This window comes from Thermobia domestica, chromosome 8 (assembly GCF_964235325.1).
Source record: "Thermobia domestica chromosome 8, izTheDome1.hap1.1, whole genome shotgun sequence".
Lineage (NCBI taxonomy): Eukaryota > Metazoa > Arthropoda > Insecta > Zygentoma > Lepismatidae > Thermobia > Thermobia domestica.
In genome coordinates this window covers 200,106,640-200,118,795 of record NC_137461.1, presented here as the reverse complement: position 1 = coordinate 200,118,795, position 12,156 = coordinate 200,106,640, and positions in this window count along the sequence as shown.

Below are 12,156 nucleotides of genomic sequence, written 5' to 3'. Positions count from 1 at the left end.
GGGGGCTCTGCTTGCATTCATGTCAGAAAGAGTGTACTGTTCTTCAATTTGAGCTTTATTTCATTAAAATATGTTCAGAAGTTTCGGAGATACAGCTTGAAATATATAGCAGTTAGGAAGAGTGCTCAACAATATAATATATATAAAAATGACATATGTTATATTGTTGAGATGTTGCCTAACAACATATTTATACCAACTAGTATAGTTTTGAAGAAAATTGAAGAAATTTGTGGTTAAAGACGTACGTTTTCTACTTAGGATGAGTGATACGTGGTCTCATCAATACTGCAAGGGTTCCATTGCTCCATATATAACAACAGGTACTAACTTCATTTTTTAAACCTTTTTCTTGTAATGTATACGATTTCTTTCTCCTTTATGATGTTTCCAACACTTAGTTAGTATATTTGGTTGCTGTATGAAAAAAAAATATACAGGGTGAAGCAAAATTCAAAACCGTAGTATAACAATTATTATTTTTTTTTCAAAAAATGAAGAAATTGCACCAATTAGCAAGTGCCCTGTATGCAAATCTCAACGGTACATGTTCTTTTTCCTCGGTTGTCATTCGTCAGCCATATTGTTATGAGGCAATGAGACATATCATGGAATGAAATGTGTTATGTTCTGTAAAAAGAATAAAACAGTGCAAGATATGATATACACAACATAACTTTCCATTTACGGTAGGGGGCTCTGCTTGCATTCATGTCAGAAAGAGTGTACTGTTCTTCAATTTGAGCTTTATTTCATTAAAATATGTTCAGAAGTTTCGGAGATACAGCTTGAAATATATAGCAGTTAGGAAGAGTGCTCAACAATATAATATATATAAAAATGACATATGTTATATTGTTGAGATGTTGCCTAACAACATATTTATACCAACTAGTATAGTTTTGAAGAAAATTGAAGAAATTTGTGGTTAAAGACGTACGTTTTCTACTTAGGATGAGTGATACGTGGTCTCATCAATACTGCAAGGGTTCCATTGCTCCATATATAACAACAGGTACTAACTTCATTTTTTAAACCTTTTTCTTGTAATGTATAGGATTTCTTTCTCCTTTATGATGTTTGCAACACTTAGTTAGTATATTTGGTTGATGTATGAAAAAAAAATATACAGGGTGAAGCAAAATTCAAAACCGTAGTATAACAATTATTATTTTTTTTCAAAAAATGAAGAAATTGCACCAATTAGCAAGTGCCCTGTATGCAAATCTGAACGGTACATGTTCTTTTTCCTCGGTTGTCATTCGTCAGCCATATTGTTATGAGGCAATGAGACATATCATGGAATGAAATGTGTTATGTTCTGTAAAAAGAATAAAACAGTGCAAGATATGATATACACAACATAACTTTCCGTTTACGGTAGGGGGCTCTGCTTGCATTCATGTCAGAAAGAGTGTACTGTTCTTCAATTTGAGCTTTATTTCATTAAAATATGTTCAGAAGTTTCGGAGATACAGCTTGAAATATATAGCAGTTAGGAAGAGTGCTCAACAATATAATATATATAAAAATGACATATGTTATATTGTTGAGATGTTGCCTAACAACATATTTATACCAACTAGTATAGTTTTGAAGAAAATTGAAGAAATTTGTGGTTAAAGACGTACGTTTTCTACTTAGGATGAGTGATACGTGGTCTCATCAATACTGCAAGGGTTCCATTGCTCCATATATAACTACAGGTACTAACTTCATTTTTTAAACCTTTTTCTTGTAATGTATAGGTTTTCTTTCTCCTTTATGATGTTTGCAACACTTAGTTAGTATATTTGGTTGTTGTATAAAAAAATATACAGGGTGAAGCAAAATTCAAAACCGTAGTATAACAATTATTATTTTTTTAAAAAAAATGAAGAAATTGCACCAATTAGCGAGTGCCCTGTATGCAAATCTGAACGGTACATGTTCTTTTTCCTCGGTTGTCATTCGTCAGCCATATTGTTATGAGGCAATGAGACATATCATGGAATGAAATGTGTTATGTTCTGTAAAAAGAATAAAACAGTGCAAGATATGATATACACAACATAACTTTCCGTTTACGGTAGGGGGCTCTGCTTGCATTCCTATCAGAAAGAGTGTAAACTCTTCAATTTGAGCTTTATTGCATTAAAATATGTTCAGAAGTTTCGGAGATATAGCCTGAAATATATAGCAGTTAGGAAGAGTGCTCAACAATATAATATATATAAAAATGACATATGTTATATTGTTGAGATGTTGCCTAACAACATATTTATACCAACTAGTATAGTTTTGAAGAAAATTGAAGAAATTTGTGGTTAAAGACGTACGTTTTCTACTTAGGATGAGTGATACGTGGTCTCATCAATACTGCAAGGGTTCCATTGCTCCATATATAACAACAGGTACTAACTTCATTTTTTAAACCTTTTTCTTGTAATGTATAGGATTTCTTTCTCCTTTATGATGTTTGCAACACTTAGTTAGTATATTTGGTTGATGTATGAAAAAAAAATATACAGGGTGAAGCAAAATTCAAAACCGTAGTATAACAATTATTATTTTTTTTCAAAAAATGAAGAAATTGCACCAATTAGCAAGTGCCCTGTATGCAAATCTGAACGGTACATGTTCTTTTTCCTCGGTTGTCATTCGTCAGCCATATTGTTATGAGGCAATGAGACATATCATGGAATGAAATGTGTTATGTTCTGTAAAAAGAATAAAACAGTGCAAGATATGATATACACAACATAACTTTCCGTTTACGGTAGGGGGCTCTGCTTGCATTCATGTCAGAAAGAGTGTACTGTTCTTCAATTTGAGCTTTATTTCATTAAAATATGTTCAGAAGTTTCGGAGATACAGCTTGAAATATATAGCAGTTAGGAAGAGTGCTCAACAATATAATATATATAAAAATGACATATGTTATATTGTTGAGATGTTGCCTAACAACATATTTATACCAACTAGTATAGTTTTGAAGAAAATTGAAGAAATTTGTGGTTAAAGACGTACGTTTTCTACTTAGGATGAGTGATACGTGGTCTCATCAATACTGCAAGGGTTCCATTCCTCCATATATAACTACAGGTACTAACTTCATTTTTTAAACCTTTTTCTTGTAATGTATAGGTTTTCTTTCTCCTTTATGATGTTTGCAACACTTAGTTAGTATATTTGGTTGTTGTATAAAAAAATATACAGGGTGAAGCAAAATTCAAAACCGTAGTATAACAATTATTATTTTTTTAAAAAAAATGAAGAAATTGCACCAATTAGCGAGTGCCCTGTATGCAAATCTGAACGGTACATGTTCTTTTTCCTCGGTTGTCATTCGTCAGCCATATTGTTATGAGGCAATGAGACATATCATGGAATGAAATGTGTTATGTTCTGTAAAGAGAATAAAACAGTGCAAGATATGATATACACAACATAACTTTCCGTTTACGGTAGGGGGCTCTGCTTGCATTCCTATCAGAAAGAGTGTAAACTCTTCAATTTGAGCTTTATTGCATTAAAATATGTTCAGAAGTTTCGGAGATATAGCCTGAAATATATAGCAGTTAGGAAGAGTGCTCAACAATATAATATATATAAAAATGACATATGTTATATTGTTGAGATGTTGCCTAACAACATATTTATACCAACTAGTATAGTTTTGAAGAAAATTGAAGAAATTTGTGGTTAAAGACGTACGTTTTCTACTTAGGATGAGTGATACGTGGTCTCATCAATACTGCAAGGGTTCCATTGCTCCATATATAAAATCAGGTACTAACTTCATTTTTTAAACCTTTTTCTTGTAATGTATAGGATTTCTTTCTCCTTTATGATGTTTGCAACACTTAGTTAGTATATTTGGTTGCTGTATGAAAAAAAAAATATACAGGGTGAAGCAAAATTCAAAACCGTAGTATAACAATTATTATTTTTTTTTCAAAAAATGAAGAAATTGCACCAATTAGCAAGTGCCCTGTATGCAAATCTCAACGGTACATGTTCTTTTTCCTCGGTTGTCATTCGTCAGCCATATTGTTATGAGGCAATGAGACATATCATGGAATGAAATGTGTTATGTTCTGTAAAAAGAATAAAACAGTGCAAGATATGATATACACAACATAACTTTCCATTTACGGTAGGGGGCTCTGCTTGCATTCATGTCAGAAAGAGTGTACTGTTCTTCAATTTGAGCTTTATTTCATTAAAATATGTTCAGAAGTTTCGGAGATACAGCTTGAAATATATAGCAGTTAGGAAGAGTGCTCAACAATATAATATATATAAAAATGACATATGTTATATTGTTGAGATGTTGCCTAACAACATATTTATACCAACTAGTATAGTTTTGAAGAAAATTGAAGAAATTTGTGGTTAAAGACGTACGTTTTCTACTTAGGATGAGTGATACGTGGTCTCATCAATACTGCAAGGGTTCCATTGCTCCATATATAACAAAAGGTACTAACTTCATTTTTTAAACCTTTTTCTTGTAATGTATAGGATTTCTTTCTCCTTTATGATGTTTCCAACACTTAGTATATTTGGTTGCTGTATGAAAAAAAATATACAGGGTGAAGCAAAATTCAAAACCGTAGTATAACAATTATTATTTTTTTTCAAAAAATGAAGAAATTGCACCAATTAGCGAGTGCCCTGTATGCAAATCTGAACGGTACATGTTCTTTTTCCTCGGTTGTCCTTCGTCAGCCATATTGTTATGAGGCAATGAGACATATCATGGAATGAAATGTGTTATGTTCTGTAAAAAGAATAAAACAGTGCAAGATATGATATACACAACATAACTTTCCGTTTACGGTAGGGGGCTCTGCTTGCATTCCTATCAGAAAGAGTGTACTGTTCTTCAATTTGAGCTTTATTGCATTAAAATATGTTCAGAAGTTTCGGAGATATAGCCTGAAATATATAGCAGTTAGGAAGAGTGCTCAACAATATAATATATATAAAAATGACATATGTTATATTGTTGAGATGTTGCCTAACAACATATTTATACCAACTAGTATAGTTTTGAAGAAAATTGAAGAAATTTGTGGTTAAAGACGAACGTTTTCTACTTAGGATGAGTGATACGTGGTCTCATCAATACTGCAAGGGTTCCATTGCTCCATATATAACTACAGGTACTAACTTCATTTTTTAAACCTTTTTCTTGTAATGTATAGGATTTCTTTCTCCTTTATGATGTTTCCAACACTTAGTTAGTATATTTGGTTGTTGTATAAAAAAATATACAGGGTGAAGCAAAATTCAAAACCGTAGTATAACAATTATTATTTTTTTAAAAAAAATGAAGAAATTGCACCAATTAGCGAGTGCCCTGTATGCAAATCTGAACGGTACATGTTCTTTTTCCTCGGTTGTCATTCGTCAGCCATATTGTTATGAGGCAATGAGACATATCATGGAATGAAATGTGTTATGTTCTGTAAAGAGAATAAAACAGTGCAAGATATGATATACACAACATAACTTTCCGTTTACGGTAGGGGGCTCTGCTTGCATTCCTATCAGAAAGAGTGTAAACTCTTCAATTTGAGCTTTATTGCATTAAAATATGTTCAGAAGTTTCGGAGATATAGCCTGAAATATATAGCAGTTAGGAAGAGTGCTCAACAATATAATGTATATAAAAATGACATATGTTATATTGTTGAGATGTTGCCTAACAACATATTTATACCAACTAGTATAGTTTTGAAGAAAATTGAAGAAATTTGTGGTTAAAGACGTACGTTTTCTACTTAGGATGAGTGATACGTGGTCTCATCAATACTGCAAGGGTTCCATTGCTCCATATATAAAATCAGGTACTAACTTCATTTTTTAAACCTTTTTCTTGTAATGTATAGGATTTCTTTCTCCTTTATGATGTTTGCAACACTTAGTTAGTATATTTGGTTGCTGTATGAAAAAAAAAATATACAGGGTGAAGCAAAATTCAAAACCGTAGTATAACAATTATTATTTTTTTTTCAAAAAATGAAGAAATTGCACCAATTAGCAAGTGCCCTGTATGCAAATCTCAACGGTACATGTTCTTTTTCCTCGGTTGTCATTCGTCAGCCATATTGTTATGAGGCAATGAGACATATCATGGAATGAAATGTGTTATGTTCTGTAAAAAGAATAAAACAGTGCAAGATATGATATACACAACATAACTTTCCATTTACGGTAGGGGGCTCTGCTTGCATTCATGTCAGAAAGAGTGTACTGTTCTTCAATTTGAGCTTTATTTCATTAAAATATGTTCAGAAGTTTCGGAGATACAGCTTGAAATATATAGCAGTTAGGAAGAGTGCTCAACAATATAATATATATAAAAATGACATATGTTATATTGTTGAGATGTTGCCTAACAACATATTTATACCAACTAGTATAGTTTTGAAGAAAATTGAAGAAATTTGTGGTTAAAGACGTACGTTTTCTACTTAGGATGAGTGATACGTGGTCTCATCAATACTGCAAGGGTTCCATTGCTCCATATATAACAAAAGGTACTAACTTCATTTTTTAAACCTTTTTCTTGTAATGTATAGGATTTCTTTCTCCTTTATGATGTTTCCAACACTTAGTATATTTGGTTGCTGTATGAAAAAAAATATACAGGGTGAAGCAAAATTCAAAACCGTAGTATAACAATTATTATTTTTTTTCAAAAAATGAAGAAATTGCACCAATTAGCGAGTGCCCTGTATGCAAATCTGAACGGTACATGTTCTTTTTCCTCGGTTGTCCTTCGTCAGCCATATTGTTATGAGGCAATGAGACATATCATGGAATGAAATGTGTTATGTTCTGTAAAAAGAATAAAACAGTGCAAGATATGATATACACAACATAACTTTCCGTTTACGGTAGGGGGCTCTGCTTGCATTCCTATCAGAAAGAGTGTACTGTTCTTCAATTTGAGCTTTATTGCATTAAAATATGTTCAGAAGTTTCGGAGATATAGCCTGAAATATATAGCAGTTAGGAAGAGTGCTCAACAATATAATATATATAAAAATGACATATGTTATATTGTTGAGATGTTGCCTAACAACATATTTATACCAACTAGTATAGTTTTGAAGAAAATTGAAGAAATTTGTGGTTAAAGACGAACGTTTTCTACTTAGGATGAGTGATACGTGGTCTCATCAATACTGCAAGGGTTCCATTGCTCCATATATAACTACAGGTACTAACTTCATTTTTTAAACCTTTTTCTTGTAATGTATAGGATTTCTTTCTCCTTTATGATGTTTCCAACACTTAGTTAGTATATTTGGTTGCTGTATGAAAAAAATATATACAGGGTGAAGCAAAATTCAAAACCGTAGTATAACAATTATTATTTTTTTTTCAAAAAATGAAGAAATTGCACCAATTAGCAAGTGCCCTGTATGCAAATCTCAACGGTACATGTTCTTTTTCCTCGGTTGTCATTCGTCAGCCATATTGTTATGAGGCAATGAGACATATCATGGAATGAAATGTGTTATTTTCTGTAAAAAGAATAAAACAGTGCAAGATATGATATACACAACATAACTTTCCATTTACGGTAGGGGGCTCTGCTTGCATTCATGTCAGAAAGAGTGTACTGTTCTTCAATTTGAGCTTTATTTCATTAAAATATGTTCAGAAGTTTCGGAGATACAGCTTGAAATATATAGCAGTTAGGAAGAGTGCTCAACAATATAATATATATAAAAATGACATATGTTATATTGTTGAGATGTTGCCTAACAACATATTTATACCAACTAGTATAGTTTTGAAGAAAATTGAAGAAATTTGTGGTTAAAGACGTACGTTTTCTACTTAGGATGAGTGATACGTGGTCTCATCAATACTGCAAGGGTTCCATTGCTCCATATATAACAACAGGTACTAACTTCATTTTTTAAACCTTTTTCTTGTAATGTATAGGATTTCTTTCTCCTTTATGATGTTTGAAACACTTAGTTAGTATATTTGGTTGCTGTATGAAAAAAAATATACAGGGTGAAGCAAAATTCAAAACCGTAGTATAACAATTATTACTTTTTTTTCAAAAAATGAAGAAATTGCACCAATTAGCAAGTGCCCTGTATGCAAATCTGAACGGTACATGTTCTTTTTCCTCGGTTGTCATTCGTCAGCCATATTGTTATGAGGCAATGAGACATATCATGGAATGAAATGTGTTATGTTCTGTAAAAAGAATAAAACATTGCAAGATATGATATACACAACATAACTTTCCGTTTACGGTAGGGGGCTCTGCTTGCATTCATGTCAGAAAGAGTGTACTGTTCTTCAATTTGAGCTTTATTTCATTAAAATATGTTCAGAAGTTTCGGAGATACAGCTTGAAATATATAGCAGTTAGGAAGAGTGCTCAACAATATAATATATATAAAAATGACATATGTTATATTGTTGAGATGTTGCCTAACAACATATTTATACCAACTAGTATAGTTTTGAAGAAAATTGAAGAAATTTGTGGTTAAAGACGTACGTTTTCTACTTAGGATGAGTGATACGTGGTCTCATCAATACTGCAAGGGTTCCATTGCTCCATATATAACAACAGGTACTAACTTCATTTTTTAAACCTTTTTCTTGTAATGTATACGATTTCTTTCTCCTTTATGATGTTTCCAACACTTAGTTAGTATATTTGGTTGCTGTATGAAAAAAAAATATACAGGGTGAAGCAAAATTCAAAACCGTAGTATAACAATTATTATTTTTTTTCAAAAAATGAAGAAATTGCACCAATTAGCAAGTGCCCTGTATGCAAATCTCAACGGTACATGTTCTTTTTCCTCGGTTGTCATTCGTCAGCCATATTGTTATGAGGCAATGAGACATATCATGGAATGAAATGTGTTATGTTCTGTAAAAAGAATAAAACAGTGCAAGATATGATATACACAACATAACTTTCCATTTACGGTAGGGGGCTCCGCTTGCATTCATGTCAGAAAGAGTGTACTGTTCTTCAATTTGAGCTTTATTTCATTAAAATATGTTCAGAAGTTTCGGAGATACAGCTTGAAATATATAGCAGTTAGGAAGAGTGCTCAACAATATAATATATATAAAAATGACATATGTTATATTGTTGAGATGTTGCCTAACAACATATTTATACCAACTAGTATAGTTTTGAAGAAAATTGAAGAAATTTGTGGTTAAAGACGTACGTTTTCTACTTAGGATGAGTGATACGTGGTCTCATCAATACTGCAAGGGTTCCATTGCTCCATATATAACAAAAGGTACTAACTTCATTTTTTAAACCTTTTTCTTGTAATGTATAGGATTTCTTTCTCCTTTATGATGTTTCCAACACTTAGTTAGTATATTTGGTTGCTGTATGAAAAAAAATATACAGGGTGAAGCAAAATTCAAAACCGTAGTATAACAATTATTATTTTTTTTCAAAAAATGAAGAAATTGCACCAATTAGCGAGTGCCCTGTATGCAAATCTGAACGGTACATGTTCTTTTTCCTCGGTTGTCCTTCGTCAGCCATATTGTTATGAGGCAATGAGACATATCATGGAATGAAATGTGTTATGTTCTGTAAAAAGAATAAAACAGTGCAAGATATGATATACACAACATAACTTTCCGTTTACGGTAGGGGGCTCTGCTTGCATTCCTATCAGAAAGAGTGTACTGTTCTTCAATTTGAGCTTTATTGCATTAAAATATGTTCAGAAGTTTCGGAGATATAGCCTGAAATATATAGCAGTTAAGAAGAGTGCTCAACAATATAATATATATAAAAATGACATATGTTATATTGTTGAGATGTTGCCTAACAACATATTTATACCAACTAGTATAGTTTTGAAGAAAATTGAAGAAATTTGTGGTTAAAGACGTACGTTTTCTACTTAGGATGAGTGATACGTGGTCTCATCAATACTGCAAGGGTTCCATTGCTCCATATATAACTACAGGTACTAACTTCATTTTTTAAACCTTTTTCTTGTAATGTATAGGATTTCTTTCTCCTTTATGATGTTTCCAACACTTAGTTAGTATATTTGGTTGCTGTATGAAAAAAATATATACAGGGTGAAGCAAAATTCAAAACCGTAGTATAACAATTATTATTTTTTTTTCAAAAAATGAAGAAATTGCACCAATTAGCAAGTGCCCTGTATGCAAATCTCAACGGTACATGTTCTTTTTCCTCGGTTGTCATTCGTCAGCCATATTGTTATGAGGCAATGAGACATATCATGGAATGAAATGTGTTATTTTCTGTAAAAAGAATAAAACAGTGCAAGATATGATATACACAACATAACTTTCCATTTACGGTAGGGGGCTCTGATTGCATTCATGTCAGAAAGAGGGTACTGTTCTTCAATTTGAGCTTTATTTCATTAAAATATGTTCAGAAGTTTCGGAGATACAGCTTGAAATATATAGCAGTTAGGAAGAGTGCTCAACAATATAATATATATAAAAATGACATATGTTATATTGTTGAGATGTTGCCTAACAACATATTTATACCAACTAGTATAGTTTTGAAGAAAATTGAAGAAATTTGTGGTTAAAGACGTACGTTTTCTACTTAGGATGAGTGATACGTGGTCTCATCAATACTGCAAGGGTTCCATTGCTCCATATATAACAACAGGTACTAACTTCATTTTTTAAACCTTTTTCTTGTAATGTATAGGATTTCTTTCTCCTTTATGATGTTTGCAACACTTAGTTAGTATATTTGGTTGCTGTATGAAAAAAAATATACAGGGTGAAGCAAAATTCAAAACCGTAGTATAACAATTATTACTTTTTTTTCAAAAAATGAAGAAATTGCACCAATTAGCAAGTGCCCTGTATGCAAATCTGAACGGTACATGTTCTTTTTCCTCGGTTGTCATTCGTCAGCCATATTGTTATGAGGCAATGAGACATATCATGGAATGAAATGTGTTATGTTCTGTAAAAAGAATAAAACATTGCAAGATATGATATACACAACATAACTTTCCGTTTACGGTAGGGGGCTCTGCTTGCATTCATGTCAGAAAGAGTGTACTGTTCTTCAATTTGAGCTTTATTTCATTAAAATATGTTCAGAAGTTTCGGAGATACAGCTTGAAATATATAGCAGTTAGGAAGAGTGCTCAACAATATAATATATATAAAAATGACATATGTTATATTGTTGAGATGTTGCCTAACAACATATTTATACCAACTAGTATAGTTTTGAAGAAAATTGAAGAAATTTGTGGTTAAAGACGTACGTTTTCTACTTAGGATGAGTGATACGTGGTCTCATCAATACTGCAAGGGTTCCATTGCTCCATATATAACAACAGGTACTAACTTCATTTTTTAAACCTTTTTCTTGTAATGTATACGATTTCTTTCTCCTTTATGATGTTTCCAACACTTAGTTAGTATTTTTGGTTGCTGTATGAAAAAAAAATATACAGGGTGAAGCAAAATTCAAAACCGTAGTATAACAATTATTATTTTTTTTCAAAAAATGAAGAAATTGCACCAATTAGCAAGTGCCCTGTATGCAAATCTCAACGGTACATGTTCTTTTTCCTCGGTTGTCATTCGTCAGCCATATTGTTATGAGGCAATGAGACATATCATGGAATGAAATGTGTTATGTTCTGTAAAAAGAATAAAACAGTGCAAGATATGATATACACAACATAACTTTCCATTTACGGTAGGGGGCTCCGCTTGCATTCATGTCAGAAAGAGTGTACTGTTCTTCAATTTGAGCTTTATTTCATTAAAATATGTTCAGAAGTTTCGGAGATACAGCTTGAAATATATAGCAGTTAGGAAGAGTGCTCAACAATATAATATATATAAAAATGACATATGTTATATTGTTGAGATGTTGCCTAACAACATATTTATACCAACTAGTATAGTTTTGAAGAAAATTGAAGAAATTTGTGGTTAAAGACGTACGTTTTCTACTTAGGATGAGTGATACGTGGTCTCATCAATACTGCAAGGGTTCCATTGCTCCATATATAACAAAAGGTACTAACTTCATTTTTTAAACCTTTTTCTTGTAATGTATAGGATTTCTTTCTCCTTTATGATGTTTCCGACACTTAGTTAGTATATTTGGTTGCTGTATGA